Below are 18,939 nucleotides of genomic sequence, written 5' to 3' on the forward strand. Positions count from 1 at the left end.
CAGTTCTCAGGATTTAATGATTGCAGCATACCCAGAAAGATAAGGTACAGCAACCTGATATTAGGGAATATACTTCGCATTTCCATAATGCATTTAAGTGCTAATTAAAATGTTTTGTTTCTCATTATTAGTTTTACATGCAAGTTTATTATTTCACAGGAAGGTTCGCAGTGCTGAAAACTTGTCTGCTTTTTACTAACTACAAGAGCTGGTTTAATACATAAATAAAAAAAAGGAAAAGAGAAGACTTCATCCTTCATCCCTCCATCTAGGGGAGCACCTCAATTAAAGAAAAAAAAAACACCAGAAAAGTTGAAACTTATTCACCTAAATACGGTTTTCCTGAATGAGGCTATTAGCGTATCAGCAACACAAAGATTGCTACTACATAGCTATCCTGCAAATGATGCAAAGGCAACTTAAATTATGCAAAAATAACTTAAATTCAAGGTAGTTTACCCCAGTCATATTTATTTTTTTGAGTTCTCTTACTGAGTTAGCAGAAGTACAACTCTTATAAACATATAAAACTGCATTTCCCTCCTGTCTGCCTACAGAAGCTGACCATAACCACCACCACCAAGATTACGCAGAGGAGTCTGATGACAGAGTGTGGACAATGCAGAGGTGAACCTCCAGATGCAGACAAGCACAGCTTCCAACAGCCACTGTGCTGCAGCTCCAGAAACAACTTCAGGATCTGGCTCCCTGACAAGCATGAACAGGTTCACAGGGCCTTTCAGACCAGGGATAAACATTGAAAAACCTTTGCCTACATTCTTCATCCTTTCCTACCTGTCATTAAATATTGCTAGGATACAGCCCCTCTCTCTCTCTTTCCACCACACCAGCTGTACTTTGTGAGCCTGTCAAAAAAAAAAATTTTTTTTGCACATAATAAAGTCTACCATTCTCTTATGTCTGTCTTAAATGCCATATTTCTTTCTGGCAGAACTTTTTCAGAGGTAGCACAAATGGTTTCATGAAAATTGTGTCTTAGAAGACTCTACTTTCATAATAATTTCTTTTTTAAAAAATTCTAATTCAGTACCCGCAGCAGCCTATGAATTCCTATGAAAAACTATACACAAATTTATTGGAAATTACAATTTTAAGACATTTCCTTTCTATGAAATTTGACAGGAGAAAAATATTACTTCTCTAGAAGTTGATAGAGTGATTAAAAAAAACTATAGAAGGCTTATCACTGCCTATTAAGCGTGATAGTTCGAGCAGTTTCTATGGAATCCTTTCTTATTTTATTCCTATATGATTCACTAACATATTTCCAGCTAATAACTAACAATTATCTGCTGTATAAAAACCCTCTCTAAATTTGCTTCAATGGTTAGACATCATGGCAATCAGTTAAAACTTTTGAATTTCTCATTCAATAATTTCACACAGAGCAAACAGAGCTATATCCTTTGAAAACTAAACACCCTACAGAGCATTGTGGCCCAGCTGCCTATGGCAGTGTGGGCACATGCTCCTTCTCCCACAATGCCTGCAGCTCCTGCATAGCTCCACGCTTGTGGGATCTCTCACTCTTCTCCGTCATCCACTATTGACCTCTGCCAAGAGACACATAGTTAGGCAGGTCTTCAATCTAAGCTTCCACATTTCTTGTTATGGTCATCATGCTTGCAAACTTTTTTTTTTTTTTTTTTCAGACATATGTTCCTACCTCATTTAGGTCCTCCAGATACCAGATTCCTGGTTGGTGCACCAGCTGTTTAGGTACCTGAAACGGTTGATGTGCCTCAACTGTCCCATGCTTTAGTGTGCAGCCTAGCAGGGCTACTTTGCAGCAGCTGCAATAATACAGAAGAATTCAGATGACTTATTTAGACCCAGCTAATTTCCCTCCAGAAGAGCAAATTATTTTTTTCCTGTTTATTTTGTATTCTTTTAATGGAAGACAAATTTTCCATTAACCACTCATTTGCAGTATTGTGTGGTTGCTTTCTAGTTAGTAATTAATATCCTCCATTTTCTCATAAGATCATGAAAAGGCTTTCAGGCTGCACAGTGACAATCAGCGTTCTCTCCTACTGAGGAGGACACAGGCTTGGTTTAGTTGCATTTTATTTTATTCCTCTGATTTTCATTTCTGTGAATACTTACCATAGCACACAAGTTACTCTTAATGTTCTTCTAACAGTTGTTAAATGCTACACAAACTTTACATGGCAAGCCTGTAACTCTTAATGCATCAGATTTTCTACTTTAGTCATTGTTCACCTCATATGATTTCTTAATGGATTCTTTTTAAAAGAACTAGATCATAATTAATTGCAGCCCATGATTATGTACGTGAAAAGGATTGGTTTAAACCTTTACCCTAGACATACTCCAAGGTGAAAGGAAAGATACAGGTTATGGTTTAATAGTTTTACTTAGATAAGTGGTGACATTCTTTAATAGAACCAAACAATTCTATGTTTTGTTCATCAAAATCTTTCTCTTTTTTTTTCCTAACTGTGTCAAGCAGATATCAGAATTAAAACGTACTCACTTCACTCAATGGAAATATGTCTGCACTCAGCACCTTCCTTTTTACAGAATAGGTTTGTACATCCAAAAATTTGACAAGCTGTAGCTGTTACAGAGTATTCAAATATTTGTTTAGATTGGGTATCAACCTTTATCATAATTCTCTCTTTTTTCTTCCAGTTACTAACTTTTGCCTCCTCAGAACAGGCTAAAATGTCATGTAGTTAGTCTGTCTGCAGGAGAGTTTTCCAGAACGTATAAAACCATTCTGTTTGTATGGAGGGTGGAAGCTTCGATAGACATTTTCACACACACGCGCTCCTATCAAAAGTATTCTTTATGAGTTAGTAAGCAAGTTTAAGCTAGTAGATACGTTTTTTTTAAATCTCTGGGAATAAAGAACCAGCATATTTAAAGACAGAGAACTTGAGCTCTAGTCTTTCTGCCATGTATTCACGTGAGGTCTTTTTTGACCTTGTCAAACTAAGTCTTGGAACAAAGGACTTTGAAAACAATGGGTTCTTTTTATCATTACACTGATTTTTGTGGTCCAGACTTTACAGCCATGATGATCTAGAGTTCTTTGGACATATTTCCAACAGATTCTACCAGAGAATACAAAAATGTTTCAGATTCCTAGATCCAGTTTAAAAAAGATTGTTATTGTCATCAATCTGCTACTGACTGAATTGGAAACAATTTCAAATACACTAACAAATACTTTATTTTTTGGCCTCACTACCTTTTCAAAATTTAACCCTTTTACAAGTTAACCTTGGAGCTTCAGTAATCCCGTCTGACTGACTACAAGACTCACTGCCTGGTAGATCACAGTGCTTCTCAAGTAACTTTTCTCAGCCTCTATTTTGCCACCAGCAAAATAGGGCAACGCTTTTGGAAATATGTTTATGAATGCTTAAATTTGAATGACTGACATTTTCATATTGCCTTGTGTCTATCAGCTATATTATGTAAAGAACAGTTTTAAAGGAAGTTCCAACTACAGTACAGCCTGAGGCATAATTTCTATAGTTTAATCAGTGAATCACTTACTTAGCATCACAAGGTTCCCTTTTCCCTGCTCACTATGCTGAAATCGTTCATGTCTCTAGAATCATTCAGCTCAAATTATTTCATCATAATAGGAATATTAAAAAATAGCTAGGCTGTCTATTTATCAGAACCTGAAATACTCTGACAATTGAAGTTTCAATTTATTGCTGTGCTGGTCCTGTTTTAAGAGTAAAACTGAAATGCATACGTTTGATAAAATAACCTGTGACTGCTTTGAACACTATCTCAGAGCCTGTGGACATACATCAGTGTCTTCATTCCCATCTAGCAGCAGATATTCATCCTTAACAGAAGTAGATCATGAGCAAATGCCAAAAAAAAATATCAGAGCGGAAGTCTGATTTCCCATTTACTATTTAAAATGTGAACTCCACAATTGTCAAATTAAAGGAGAGCTTTACGAGCATCCGGAGAGAAAGGAATAGAGGCTCAGCAGCAACTGTGCCAGCCCCACATGGCACCATTTGCAATATGGTCCTGTGCTACCCATGCAGTGCTCCATTTGTAGAGCTGGATACAAACCAGCTCCTGTGGTTCAGGCCGGAGGATGGGATGAAACAAATCCCAGCTCCCCTCAAAACCTGCAGGCAGCTCCCAGAGCCAGTAGCCAGCAGACAGTGCCCAAGAGAGTACTGGAGCAGGAGGCAGTGACGGAGCCCAAGGGTTGCTCTGCCAAGAAGCGCCCTCAAGGAAATTTTGGCTTGTATAGAGAGGTGGGTTTCACCTACAGGCAGGCAGGAGGAAAAGCATACTGGCCCCTTTCCTGGCTGGCCAAGCTGTAACAGCCACGTTTTTCAAACAAGGCTGTAATAAAAGTCAAGAGAACTGTTTCTTCTGACTTCATCTCTGCTGCCTTTAATGGCACCTTCACACATGCTCTTACAGAGAAGTGGGGCATCCAGTAGAGAGACGCACAAATAGCAGCTATGAACCTTGAGCGCTATAACTATACAGAACATAGGTGAAAGCAAAATTTGCATTCAAAAACGATAACAAAAAAGCAGAGTAAAATACCTGATCCACATTGATATCAAAACTGAAGGGAATTCACAGTAAGTAACTCGCACAACTGTCAGCAGTCTTCACTGGAAATATGAAAGCTGATGCATTTGCTGTCATATATTAAGTGATCATTGTAGTAAAATTAAAAAAAAAAAAAAAACAAGAAACACAACAGTACTTGTAAGTTTATTTGAAAGTGGTGAAATATGAAGAAAAAAGCCAGAATCAAGTATTCCAGATGCAAAAGCTAGCTCTGACACATAAATCTGCTCACTTATAAAATTTGCTGAAAACATATATCCTTAACTTTGCTGCAAAAGGCTCTCCCACTCAAATACATAGGTCTGCCTACATGTTTAGAGCTAAGCACATGCACACTTATCAGTGAGATCGAAGCTTTAATCCTTCCTCTTGAGGCCACAGTAATAAAGTGGGGATAACCACACTTACCTACTTTGTAGGGTGTTGTCAAAATTAATGCTCACGGAGCCGTCAGTAGGTGAAAATCATTATAGCTCCCATCCTGCAATTGTTAATGCATGGGTTGCCTGCTGCACACACACCAAGCCGGGTGAAAGCTAATTGAGTCCTCCGAAGGTGCAGCAGCTCGCCGAGGCCCTATCAATAAACTGTTAAGTGCTTAAAAAACAAAACAAAACCCCACTATACGAAATGTGAACACAGCACAATTTTCAAATGATCTGGCAGACCAGAGCCTCTGGGGCTAAGCATGGTGCAGGAAAAGCATTCATAACAGAATACAATGCAATAATGTATATTATGTATATGTATATGTATACGTATACGTACAGGGACATAAAAGCACAGCTATAAGCCAGCTATTTAGTATAGCTCTGCGTGCACGCACTCCCAAACACACACTTATGGGCAAATGCACACCCAAGTGCATACACTACCTGAGCTGTCATAAATTGATGATTGTACGTTGTAAACAGATGACAATATAGACACACAACTGATATTCCTTCCTATCCTTTCCTAAACTTAACTCTCATCTGGAAGAGAAGGCTGGAAAAAATTATACTTGATGGTTGACTTTGAAAAATATAAACAAAATTAAGAAAAGATCTAAACCAAACCAGTTTGCTCATCAATATATCCCACAAAACCAATTTAACTGATGTCAAATGCAAATAATTCACCTGACGTCATGCTGGAGAAGCCAGTCATGAGCACCTCACAAATTACTATTTTGATACAATTGTTAGAACAGAATTACAGCAAAAACTGCACTTTCCACAGCTATTAAAGCAGTGACCCCGGCAGAGCATGCTTTTGTGCTGAACTTTTTGTATCACCAAGCCTATTAATCAGGTGGCAGTTCAAACTGATGCACTTTATATAGTTGACCCTGGACAGTGCTTTAATTACTTGGTATTAAATGGTAATTAAGTCTTTTCACATTCAGGTTTAATCCAAAAAAATTAAGTGTAAAATCCAGTAATTTAATAAAGAGTTGTGTTCCTTACTGTGCTTCAGCCTGGACAGTGAGGATCCAGCAATTTACTATTGACAAGCACTAAAGGAGCAGGTCATTTCACAAGTATAGTGTGGACAAAGGTGAACCGGGCAACTGATGAAATCTGTGGCCAAGGCGAAATAGCAATCTCTGAGCCAAATGGTAATAAAGTTACTGAAATGAAGCAGTGTAGCTTCTAACGTGAACTGTCATAAGGAGGATGCAGGCTTAAGGATGGCTTGGCCAAAGTAATTAAAACATTACTCTCTGAAAACCAATCAAGGTGGTTAGCCCTACCTCCAATTTTGTAAGCTACACCTGAAAAGCAAAAATATGTGTGTAAAACAGGAAGACATTCCAGCAGTTATAGCTAACATTCTATGAAATAGCATCCACGTCTCAGAAAGTATTTACAAAATTTGCAATAATCAGGGCAAAATAAGAGTCATGCTTTAATGTTCTTTCCCGTATTATCAAATTATATCTTTATATTTTCTATGACATGCAAGAACCAAGTAGAAACACAGTCAAATGTCACTGTTCAAAATTCCCTGCTAAATCAAAGACAATTACTTCCCTCAATAGCTATCAAAGGCAGATAGTTTAATCATTGGGAGGCAATCTAGTGTACAGGACACTGCAATGGGAGTCCAGAGATGTAGGCTTAACTCGCAGCTCTGCTACTGACCTGCTATATGACCTTGGGCAAGTCTCTTCACATTTCAGCGCCTCTTTGTGTCCCTATTAACCTTTGTCCATCTCAGCTATTTAGAATGTAACCTCTCTGATGCAGAACAGTCTCTCACTACATGTTTTTACAATACCAGCACAACAAGGTCACCATCTTGGTTGAGACCTCTAGTGCTACAGTAATCCAAATAAACAAGAACAATATATTCAATTATTCAGAATCCCACTTACATTTGTTCAATTTTCCCATAACATCTGGATAGCTGAGACACCATCACAGATTAGAATGAGCATCCTCCATCCTTTTAATTTTAATGTCTTGCCTGCTGTTCATGTAATTGAAATTTGTATTGATTTTCATAAAGCAAAGAACACCTAACCCACCACCTAGAACACAAATAGTGGAATGAGCCATTGGTGCCCAAGTTATTCAAAACACATGGGAAATAAATCATTTGTCTGAAAGGAGAAACAAGAAGGTCCACCCAGCATAAAGTTTGACCCAGAAAGCACTTAAGCATGTCCTTAAGTTCAAGCACGAGTAGTCCGGAGTTGTCCAACAGAAGATCTTTAAGTAATCTTAAATAAGGAATCAGAGCTTTTCAAAGTTTGGGGAATACTCTGTAAAACATCTGAAAAAATTTAGAAAAACCCCACATGAATGTAAGTATGTTAATACACATATTGTGAAACTGCAATATCAACAGATTTCTAAAGAAACGGGCAAAAATACCACTTCCTTTGAAAACAGGTGATTAAATGAGGGATGTTCCCTGTTACTAACCACACTCCCCCACGAGCATGCACCACACCTATGTATGCAATTCAAAGGGTATTTCAAAAACTTGCATTTTCTTTCTTTACTGCAATTGTGCATTGAAAGCACTCAGATGCAGGAAAAATTAACACAGACTTCTCTGTCTGTAGCTTGTTTCCTTCAAAAATATTGTTCACTCAAGACATATTTTTCATAAATTCTGTCTGTATTTTCAAGAAATACCCCAAAACTGAGCTAAATAAGGAAAAATACAGGCTCCAAGCAGAACCTAGAAATAAAACTAATACGAAGAAAAAGTAGGAGCTATGCAGTGAGAATTTTATCTAATTTATTGATGTAGAAGCCTAAACCCAACAAGCATCAAAATATCATAAAGATTTGGTTATTTAAACAAGTTTGTACAGAGGAATGTACACTAATGGGAATTTTTCTTTTCTTGAATCAGATACAGATACTTGAGTATGCTCACCTTCGTTCATGCTTTTTAATTCTGCCTCTTTGGAAATAGAAAAGACAAAACAAGAAAACGCAAAACACTAACAATTAGAAATTGTTACAAAAGCACCTGTAGCAGAAAAGAATTGTAATTAAAACTGTAGTGTTCCACAATGTTGAACAATTATTTTTGCAGTGCAACTTTGGCAAACCAGCTAAAATCCTACCTGAAGAAAGGGCTCAAGCCTATTGAGATATTGATACACCAGTAACATGCCATGAGAGACAGTAGAATAATAACCATCACTAAAAATAAAAAGAAAAACCCACATGTGGCTTAATCGTCACCCTTCGAAGAAAACTGAAAGCTCTGGGAATAAAATAGAAAAAGAAGTCAGCTGTCTTCCCTAGTCTCATAAATTTTTACTGTCCAAACTCATGCTTGGCATACAGCTTCATTTTCATTTTTCACACAAGAAATCTTCTTCCTAAGTATGGCATGAAGGTAGGATGAGGCAATGGTAAAATTGTGGAGGAGGCTGGAATGTGCACAACTTACTACCAGTGCAAACTGAAAAAAAAAAAAAAAAAAAAATCACATAAACTGTCTAGAATATATAAAATCGGTAGCAATCATAAATGCTAGTGAAAACAAGAAAAAATACACTAAGAACTTGTGTAATAAAAGGAGTGTCTTTAAAGAGCTTTTCTTCTCCTGGGAATTTAAATGTAGTGAAAATATGGAAGAGGTAAGTTCTTTAGCAAGGTGCTCAGTTACCATAACTGATACACATTACCAGCCTTAGAATTCTAATTGTGTTTAATACAGTTTCATGTTGCATCAAAGTACAAAATCAATACCATTTGTCCAGCAAAGAGGAAAAATAGAATCTATAAACTGCTCTTATTGAGTAATTAAACACCTATTATTGTCAGGAGTGGCGAAACAATGAATTTGATAAATTTTTGCGAGAAAACACTGCAGTGATTAATACCTCCCTACGTATTAAATAAAAATGACTGCCTTTTGTGCAGTACTGCTGGCAGAAGAACAGGAATGAGAGAAGTAGTTGCCAGTGCCACAATAACAGGCTAACCTTGAACTGAACTCCTTTCCTCAAGAAATTAAATGCTGTAGCAGGACTTTAAATCCCTCCACTTAGAGCTCATTTGTGTTCCATGTAACCTGCAGTTCCTGAAGAGAACTCATTATCTTCAAAAGGAGAATCCTTTTATAATTTCTTTACAAATGTGTATATTGTTTCTACAAAAAGTATTTCATATCAGAAAAGGGATAAGAGTATTAACAGTGTAAGCAAGGCAAAAAAGGCTCGTATCATTAAGACACCATTTCTGCTTCTTGGGAATTCAAACACCAGCTACAGTGGTATGGAAAAACGAATGAGAATAAGGTTAAAGAAAATGTACCTTTACAGCAAAATTTTAATCTGTTAGATTGACGCTAAACTGCCTTGGTCTTTCTGCCGCTATATGCTGTATTTCTATGTATAGATCCCCCTCCCCCTATGCCCCTCCTGTAGCTTTGGCTTCCTATTTTTCTTTTCACTTAGAATGATGCACTAGGAACAACTATAGAGTACAAAAGATGAATCTATGGATGTGACACTTGTAAAGGGTAACCCTATTTCACAAGTGAGATGGGACAAAAAAGAAAGAAAAAAGGCCACAGAAGCAATAACTGCTCACTGAATTACCATTAAATTGTAAGATTTACAATCCAATGTACAGTAAGTGCATATCTAATGGAGTTTGTCCTCTAAAAGAATATAAAGTAGATCTTTGCAGCATAAGATGTATGCAGGTTATTTTTTTATTTAATTTTTTTTTGCATTTTTTTAAACTGGGGCACACAGAAAACAGATGTGCACATAATTCCAGAATTTTGTACATATTAAAACTAAGCCAAAGCCAACATTAAAATATGATAAATGTAGTGTGATTAGTAGGATCTGGCTTTACGATTTTTAAAACATGTTCACATTCAACAAAGAGAGATAAAAGATGACTTTAACATAGTCAGACAATACTACTTTCACAGATATCATTGGTAAAAGCAGATCACATAATATAAGTTCAGTTTATTGCTCTGATCTACCGGAATTCAATGAAATTACTCAAATGACATTTTTGTGGGGGACGGCAAAGAAGCTTCTGTCCATTTCCAACATCTTCTAAACAAAATATTTGTGCAGAAGTTTCAGATCGCTTTGTCCATTACAGCCTTAATTCATGCACAATATTTATTTTCATATAATGAATATAATATGAATAAGGCTCATGCACAGCATTATTATTCATAAATATTTTTGTCACTAATTTCACTGCTCTTATTCATATGAACATAACTGTTGAATGATTTAAGCTTAGAAATTAGCAAGGCATGGCAAACATTTAAATAGAAGTAAACTTTTACATGAAACATCAGCATATTCCTATCATACTATATCACCAGGGTATAAATAATCACATATTTCACAGGATGACTCTGGAAAATTCAAGCCTGTAATAAAACCCAAAACTATCAAATAAACAAAGGAACATTTGGGTGGGTAAGCCATTGTAAGCCACTGAAAAGCAGCAAGGCAGATCATGTTCTGCACTTTTAATTTGAACTGTTTTATTTTCCTGAGCTAGATTCCAAACTTCTGTATTTCCAGAAATGGCCTTAAAACTTTTACTCTCCTACCTAGAAGGAAGTTTGCCACACAAATTTTCCCATTATCTGGCTTTTATTTCAGAGGATTAAAAAGCAACGCACAAGATCAGCAACGATAGCCTTGTTCTCTCCAACCTTAGTGAATCAAGTTCACTGGAGGTGAAGCAGTGGAATTATCACTACAAGTGGCTGTGTCATCAAAGCTTTCTGAGAGGTAGTGTATGGAAATGCCTAAACAAACAGAAGCGTAAAAGCTGTCTGTGTAGGAAAGGGCTCTCCTAAGGCTTTTCATTAAAACAATTCCAATTGCAGCTTCATGATGCAGCATTATATTATGTGAGAAATATAAAATCTTGACATTTTTCTAAATGCGAATGGGTTAAAGAACCTCTCCACGCTACAGTGAGCTTGAGAATTTCCAGCAGCTGATGAAGACCAGTTGACCACCTGATACTTTTTCAGCAGGGTGATAAAATTAAAGGATTGCTTTGATTTGCTTGAAGGATTACTTTCTATAGTTAATTGTTTAAAGTGCACAGTCTTACAAAAGGGGGAAATATAAAGAAGGTTAATGTAGAGTGAGCTAATTGCAAGCTGATTACATTGTGCAAAGCAAGAGATATTACTTGTGTTACATACCATCACAAGGACTAGCCTATTCCACCCTGCTGCTACAGCAAACAAGCTGATTTGCTAACAAAGTGGTCAGCTCAGGCACTTGCACAGCATCTCGGTAGGTCCACAGGCGACTGCTTCCCATGCAGAGAATCTCAAGCTCCATTTTCCAATCTGATTACACGGCTCCTTATTCCAGTAGCCTTAAACCTTCATGGCAGTTTACCAACATTTTCATCACTTTTTCTTTTACAAAGCAAAAGAACTGATAAGCTCTCAGGTACCCAGGATTTCAGAGTCGATGGCTGGCAGGCAGCCAGCTTCCCTCACAGCATAACTGCTTTGTGCCACAATGCAAAAAGCACACTGAATTTAACAGATAGCACAAAACTATTAGAATTTTGCAGTATGTACAAGCAAGCAGCATGTTTCTCTCTTTGCAGATGTAGACATTTCTGTTTAGTCACATTTATAACAAGCCTAGAGCCAGAAAGACTTGGGGGGGTGGGGGGGTGGGGAGGCGCTGGTGGGAGGGGGAGGGCATAGGAAAAAAGAAAAAGGAAAAGAAAAAAGAAAAGACAGTACAGTCACTAAGTCAATCACGCTGCAAAGTGTGCACCCAAGTTAGTTCATTGCAGTCCTGCCAAATTACCAGCCAATACTGACTTTTGTTAAAAACTTAAATCAACAAAAAGGAAAACAAGTCTTCAGATTAAACAAAAGTATTTCACATAAACTGAAACATTCTTTTAACATTAAAACAAATGCAAAAAAAAAGAGACACTGTTGTCTATTTTTTGCATGTGAAATGCTTAGATAAAGCATTAGAATAGCCACAAGATATACCTGGGTTTACTTATTCTCTGGCTCAGAAACACTACTTAAATGATGACAGAACAAAAATATTATTCTTGTTGGCAAATGTGAAATGTCTTTACAAAATGCTTATTCTGATACATATCACTTGCCATCTAAGAATCTGAGCTATACAAGAAAAATTATAAATACACATGTAAATAGATACACATATATACACACAAAAAGAATCTAACAGAAGGCAGAATAAGAGTTCTGGAAAAAGAGTATTCTACATATCTTAAGGATTCTAACACAAAGAAGTCCATTAAAAAGCAAGGGAGAAGGAAACTTCACTATTTTGTTTGAAGAAATAGACATTAATATTAAACCAACGAGTTTTTACTTACTGCTACTGAGGCTCACTCTCCCATTCAAAGAAATTTGTTAGCCACATACTATTTGCATAATGTCCACACCAGCCTATATGGGACTCACACATGAAGTTAATAGTGTAGAAAACAATTCCCTGTACACCCCACCCTCGGCAAAACTTTTTTTTTTTTTTTTTTTTTTAATCAAGCAGACCAAACTGACATGTGAAGGTATACAATCCATAAAGCATCTTGGAAGAAGAAATGCAATTTTGCACACTATCACTTTTATCATAAAGGAATGGGGGTGGAAACGGAGGGTCAGACAGCGAGTTGGGGAGGGGAAAAAAACCCACAAAGTCTAACTAAGCCGGCGCGGTGGCTCAGTACTCCAGATCACCAGTGCGTTGACCCTCTGCCTCTCCGAGTCATGAGCCGGAATCCCATCCCTGCCTTCGGGAGCGGGGATGCAGCTCGGCCGGTGCGCGGCGGCCCCGGGGGCATCGGGCACGGACACCGACGGGCACCGCTGCTCCTCCCCAGCGCTCCGGGACCGCGGCGGGTTTAGGCCACTGGCGCGGACAGGTACATGCGAAATCGAGGGGGAAACGATCAGCGCATCCGTCTCTGTGCGTGCACGTGTGTTTTTGTATATATACATCTCTGTGTGCAGCTATGCAAATGTTTACGTGTATTGATGGAGACGGACTGGAATGGGCTAAACTGGCTTCTCTGTGGCCACACGTAGTGCTCAGCGCTGCCGAAATAGTCCTACACCACTTCTCCTTAATGCGGCTACAATTATATATAGGCATACACAGAGGCTACATATGCCTGTCCTACGCACACGTTATTCCCACGCATGGAGTGCTGTGTGCAAGCAGCTTTCCCTTTAAAATTATGTTCACTAATTTATATGGAAATTTCATCTCTGATAAAATAAAAAACACATCTTAACCAGCTTCTAATACCAACACATTATTCCCATGAATGATTCCTAGTAAACTATTTACTACAACTGTAAGGTTTGAGAGGGTTTGTTGCTTACAGAAGCAGGTTGTGAGGTTGTCTTTTTTTTTTTTTCCTCCCCCTCCCCCTCTTTTTTCCCCCCTCTATGATTTATTGGATGGTGAGCAAGCCCACTTAAACTATAGTTGTCCATATGAATCACTAATTTTCATGTTTCTAATTAAAATGTAAACAGTGTAATGAAGACATCAAGTTTTTAGGCAAATGTCTCTTCCAGTGCCACTTGGGGTATGGTAATTACTGAAGCAGATCTATGGATGCTCCTGAATCCTCTACAAGTCCAGATTAAAAGCATTACTGCTAAACCTTGCTTTTTACACTAGGGAATTATGTTCTCTAACCTATTCCCAGTTTGCTTACAGATGCATATCTGTACAAGCCTTTATAACTAGTCATTAGAAAAAAATCAAAATAGAAGCTTATCACACAAATGGAACAGTTTGTGGAGGGAAAAAATGTGAATTCATTTAAAATAAAATTTTATTTCACTTTTATGATTACACATAACTAGCATAGTAAAACCTGTGCTGAAAACTTATCATATTAGTGCTTCCTCCAGCAAAAGAAAAATAGATTAAGAATTACTAAGAGAATTTTTTAAAAAAGCATAAATGATATTTCAAGCCTATATGAAAATTTCTTTTGTTCCAAAATGGTTGTTTCACAGTCAATTAGTTTAAAAACATATTATTCAGGAAAACATTAATAAAAAAGAAAGCTATTCGCTGTGAAAAAAATGTAAATGGCCAATACAAATGCAAAATGCTTAATGTGCAACTGAAAATCTTTTGTCATATTTATTCCAGCCTTTATATCTATATCTGAAATTTGTCAGAATTTATCCTAAAGCAAATGACCTCTCCTACATTTACCGAAGGAATACAAGTCCTCTCCTGCTTACAGTTGTTAATTGAGCCTGTCTGCTACAGCATCTCTCTCCTCTCCAAATAAGCCAGGGTAGTTGTTTTACATATTTACTGCCAAGCACTTGAAGAGTCCTCTATTTTATTATAATACTGGGGGTTCCCCCCCTTCTCAAAAGATGTTTGGTTTTTTTTTCCTGTACCGCAAGTACTTAAAGCAGCAAACCACAGTGATACACAGCATCTAAAATGCTTAGTACAAGAAGAGGTTTTTCTTCCTCCCTCCCTGGACTCAAAGTCCATATTCTGACTGGTACAGCCAATTTTCATATTATTTTTACATAAATGCTAGACAAGCATGTCTGCACTGCTAACCTGGATCATGAAGACAAGAGTGCACAGAATGTACGTGTGCATATGTGGATGTGCATAAACATTTCAGTGGGTGGTCCACCATTTCAGCTCTATTTTACTAGTAAAGTATTGTATACAAACATGTGAGTACTTCTCAGAGGGGAAAAAAAAAATATATATAGGATTTCAGATTATATCAAATACTAAAGCACCTTGTTTCTCAAATCATAAATGCCCTAGCAGAATAAAACAAAACAAAACCACTACTTAGGCATTTCCTTCAAATGTATTGTTCGAGCAAAACCAGATTTAATTAGACAAATAGCATTTTAAAGGCTACTGCTTTATAACATGGTACTCCTGAAAATGATGGGGGGTTGTAAATGAAAACACCATTCTCATTTAGCTCTGTGGTAAAAAGAAATTACATACTCACATGCTAAACATTTTTTTCTTTTTTTTTTGTATTATGGGTTGAGACAATGGGGAAATCTTATGTCTTTGCAACAGTTCCAAGGCCATACTAATCAGGTGTAATTTTTAATGAACACTGACTGTTTGGTGCTCGTTCAAGGTATTTCATTAGGAGGTTATTCATTTAAAATAAATGTTTCAACCATATCAAGCTGTAACCTTTCTTGAAATGTAAATGAATGGTTTAAATGAGAAGATTAATAAAGAAGGGATGTTCCAATTCCAAGCATGGCATGCTATGTATTTTTAAATTTGTCTATGCCAGATGCTGTCAGTCAGAACAAAAAACTGTCCAAGCAGACAATCTGTGCGTCTGAATGTTGATCATGTTGGAAAGTAAAGGGGGAGGGGGGAGAGAGTGTGTCAAGGATTCATGGTCCTTCATCTTTGCAGTAGAGCAAACACGTCTCTCAGTATAACGACAGACAGCTGCTTCCACTTTCTAATGTGCCCTAACTTAGATCACTGAAAGAATTGTCAGCACTCAGAGAAACACACAAAGATAACACAGCCAGCTGCCATGAAGGGGGAAACAGCACAGCTCAGAAGAAATGGGATTTGTTCCATTTGCATGATGCTGGCTCCCTTGGGCCCCTTTCTTTCAAATCCAAAGCACAAAAGACAACACTTAACATATTTGCTTAAAGATGACAACCTCATGTTGATTTCATTTGGATGTAACAGTGTCAGGATTACAGATATAAGAATATATTATATCTGTAACAGAGACTGACAAATGTATCCATCAGTGAAACTGCCTGATTCATCTGCTTATACAGCCATTTTACCATCCCAAGGGTGCCATCTAAGTAGTAACTTTAGAAGACTGAAGGTCTAATTTTATTACACCACATTTCAACCTACTAAACAATATTATTTCTAAAATAGATCATTTTTATTGGAAGTCTCCCTGATGAAAAATCCAGTAGACACCGGAGAATTTATGAACTGTATGGGTCCTTTGAACTCAATATACTGCCCATTTTAAGCAACTTTCTTTATACATAATCAAAACCTAAGCTCACATAACTGAAATTGAGTTAAAAACATAGATGATAATGGTACCTATTTTAATATTACATCATAGTCTGTCACTATTTGAATATCTGCTATTCGGCAGTTTGTCACTATTTACAGCACTTCCTAGACTTCTGCATCAATAAAAGAGTTTCTTCAATAGAAACTCTATGAATAATTATTGTTCTTCAATACTTTAACCAGCTACACAATCTCATTTTTGGTTGAGGGTTTTTTTTTGTTTCATTGGGCATTCCAAAAGTCACATGAAAGTGACTGAAAGCTGAACATGCTACTCATCGCATTGTGCTGCAGCTGCAGAAACAGAAAACCAAACCAAAGGGTGCACATCTGCAGGATCGCCTGTCTGCGCAGTTTTATGGACCAGCCTCTTTTTTAATCTGATGAAACAATTAGGCTGTGGTTAGTCTCTAGTTTCAAATGCATTACACTGAACTGTCTGATGGCAGAAGTATCCCCACCACCACCCCATCACCACCAAGTGACTCCGCATAATGCTCCCTACATGAGCTGCTTTGTCTAGAGGAACTTGAAACTGCTTGTTGCTATCTGCTGCCACCAAGAACTGCACTGTAATTCACTAGATTGAAGTTGTTTTGTAAAATGGAGTTAACTGCTGTACGTGGAATTTCAGCACAGCAGATGGTTACCAATCATTATTTTCAATGTGTTTAGTTTCAAGCAATGGGGCTGGTTGGGAGGAGCAATGAGAAGGACAGGAATAGGAAAAAAAAGGAAAAAGTATATAGAAAAAGAAAAAAGTATATATATATTTCTATATTAATACTATATATAAAATAATATATAAGCATATAATATATAACCTATTAAAGGTATAATATATGTCATAATATATATTTAAAAAGAAAAAAGTGTAAAATCATATTTTAGATTAAATAAGAATACAAGATTTAAAAGGGGCACTTACTGATCAATCATCTCTGTTCAAGAGTTACCTTACATTTTAAATATTGGAAATGGGCTTTAAAGTTCCCAAAGGTATATTGTGTCTATTCACATTTTGCCATCATTCAAGTTTAAATCACTCTCTCCTATAAGTGGTTCAGTTGTTGAACTGGAAATGGAAAAGGAACCATTTATGGACAAGTGCACATGAACAGAAATTAAGCTGTAAATATCTGGGCTGGGCCATTATTGTAGTTCAGAAACATCTGGGGCTGAAGCCTAGGCTGGGCCCCACTCATTCTGTGTTCAGGTAATTGCTTAGATGATTTATAACTTACTGTTTCTATTCAAAATGGTTTAAAGAGAAATTAGGAGCCTGAATTCTAAAATGAAGATGGGTTTGCTCTTGCTTTCTTTTTTCAGGAGGAAAAAAAAAAATCCTTTGCCATTTTTCTCCCCTCTCCTACATTTAAGAGGTACAATGTTCCACCACAAGGACAAAATTCACATTTTTCTAAATTCAGACCAAAGATAACATCTATCCTTCCGGAAAAAAAAAAAAAAATCAGAGACCATCCATTCACCTTACATTGGAGTTGCTCAGTGCTTTAATACTTCCCATCAAAATTAATTTTGCATTATTTTTTCCACATAATGAACTGTATGTATAAAAATTGTATAAACTGTATCAACTTGTTCAATTGTCCCTGTTATTTGATCCCTGCCTGCCACCATGATGCCACACGTGATGTGGGCAGAGGCTCTCCAATAGGCTTCTCACTAGCACCCAGGAGGGACCACAGGCACAGTGTCCCTCACAGGGATGATTCTGACTCCAGGACTCCATTTTTTTGGCTGTCAGGACAAGCAGTACAAGCCACTCATTTGAATGGGTGGAAGGGAAAGGACAAGGATATTGAGGTTTGGAGGACAAAAAGAAGGGATATGCTTGGATGATAGCAATCCTTTACTGGCAGTTAAGATGAAAAAAGAAAAAGTGATTACTCTCTCCCAGGCAGAACAGTGGGGCCAGTCTCTGACTGTAAACAACTCTGCCATCAAAAACCTTGGTTATTTGAGACTGACCAGACACCCTAACCATATTTCCAACCCTTTCCGTGACAGCTAGAGCTTATTCTAAAATGAGTACCCCTAGCCCTGCAGAGACTAGTTTTGTAAAGGGGTTAACTGTGCCATCCTCCAGGTGTTACACACACTTTTTATTAAGTATACATTGTATGTTGGGCAGTTCACCGCACTCCAACATGCAACACCAAATGAAGGAACAAGTTTGTGACCTGGGTGCAGGCCAAGGGTGATGTGACATACTAGTGACTGTCTCAGCCTCCTGGGAAAAAGTGGATTAGATGAATCACAAAACAATGTCACCACTATTTCTCCGGTAAGTTAACTATCCATTGGCCACAGGTGATCAAGACATAAAAAGTGTATGACCTAGCACTTTCACAGATTGTGCTCTGTCTTGGATATTTTTCACTCCTACATATCCATAACTGTAATCATCCTTAGACCAACAAAAACTTTTTGACATTTTGAGGTAATGGAAAACTTTGCATAAGAGGATGCATCAACCTAGGAACATACTAAATAAATCTTCCAAACTGCTCATGGGTTATTGTCAAACTCCTCTAACAAAATTTGGTCCAGTATCACCCATAAAGCAGATACCATGCACCTTATATACTAAAGCTTTTTATTTTTTTTTAAATTATTTGAAAAGATTGGAAAGCTAAATGGGAATTGAGCATGCATCTCTTGAGTATAGACCAGATGACCTACAAAATAAATAAACTCAATCCCTTTACCTTTTGCTGGATCCTTTCTCAGTTTTTCCTTAT

The 18,939-nt window shown here is 37.3% G+C and overlaps 1 protein-coding gene across 4 annotated transcripts in view; it reads right to left on the reverse strand.

Moving 5' to 3' along the window:
• Positions 1–18,939, reverse strand: part of FIGN (fidgetin, microtubule severing factor) — a 107,454-nt gene that overhangs the window by 68,305 nt on the left and 20,210 nt on the right. Inside the window, exon 3 of one of the 4 annotated variants that reach the window (XR_008450444.1) lies at positions 8,291–8,526. The exons of the other annotated variants lie outside the window; for them this stretch is intronic. The gene's annotated coding sequence lies outside the window, so the exon portion shown is untranslated. Of the gene's footprint in view, positions 1–8,290; positions 8,527–18,939 lie in introns of those variants that run through there. 4 annotated transcript variants of the gene reach the window in all.

Source organism: Cuculus canorus, chromosome 6 (assembly GCF_017976375.1).
Source record: "Cuculus canorus isolate bCucCan1 chromosome 6, bCucCan1.pri, whole genome shotgun sequence".
NCBI lineage: Eukaryota > Metazoa > Chordata > Aves > Cuculiformes > Cuculidae > Cuculus > Cuculus canorus.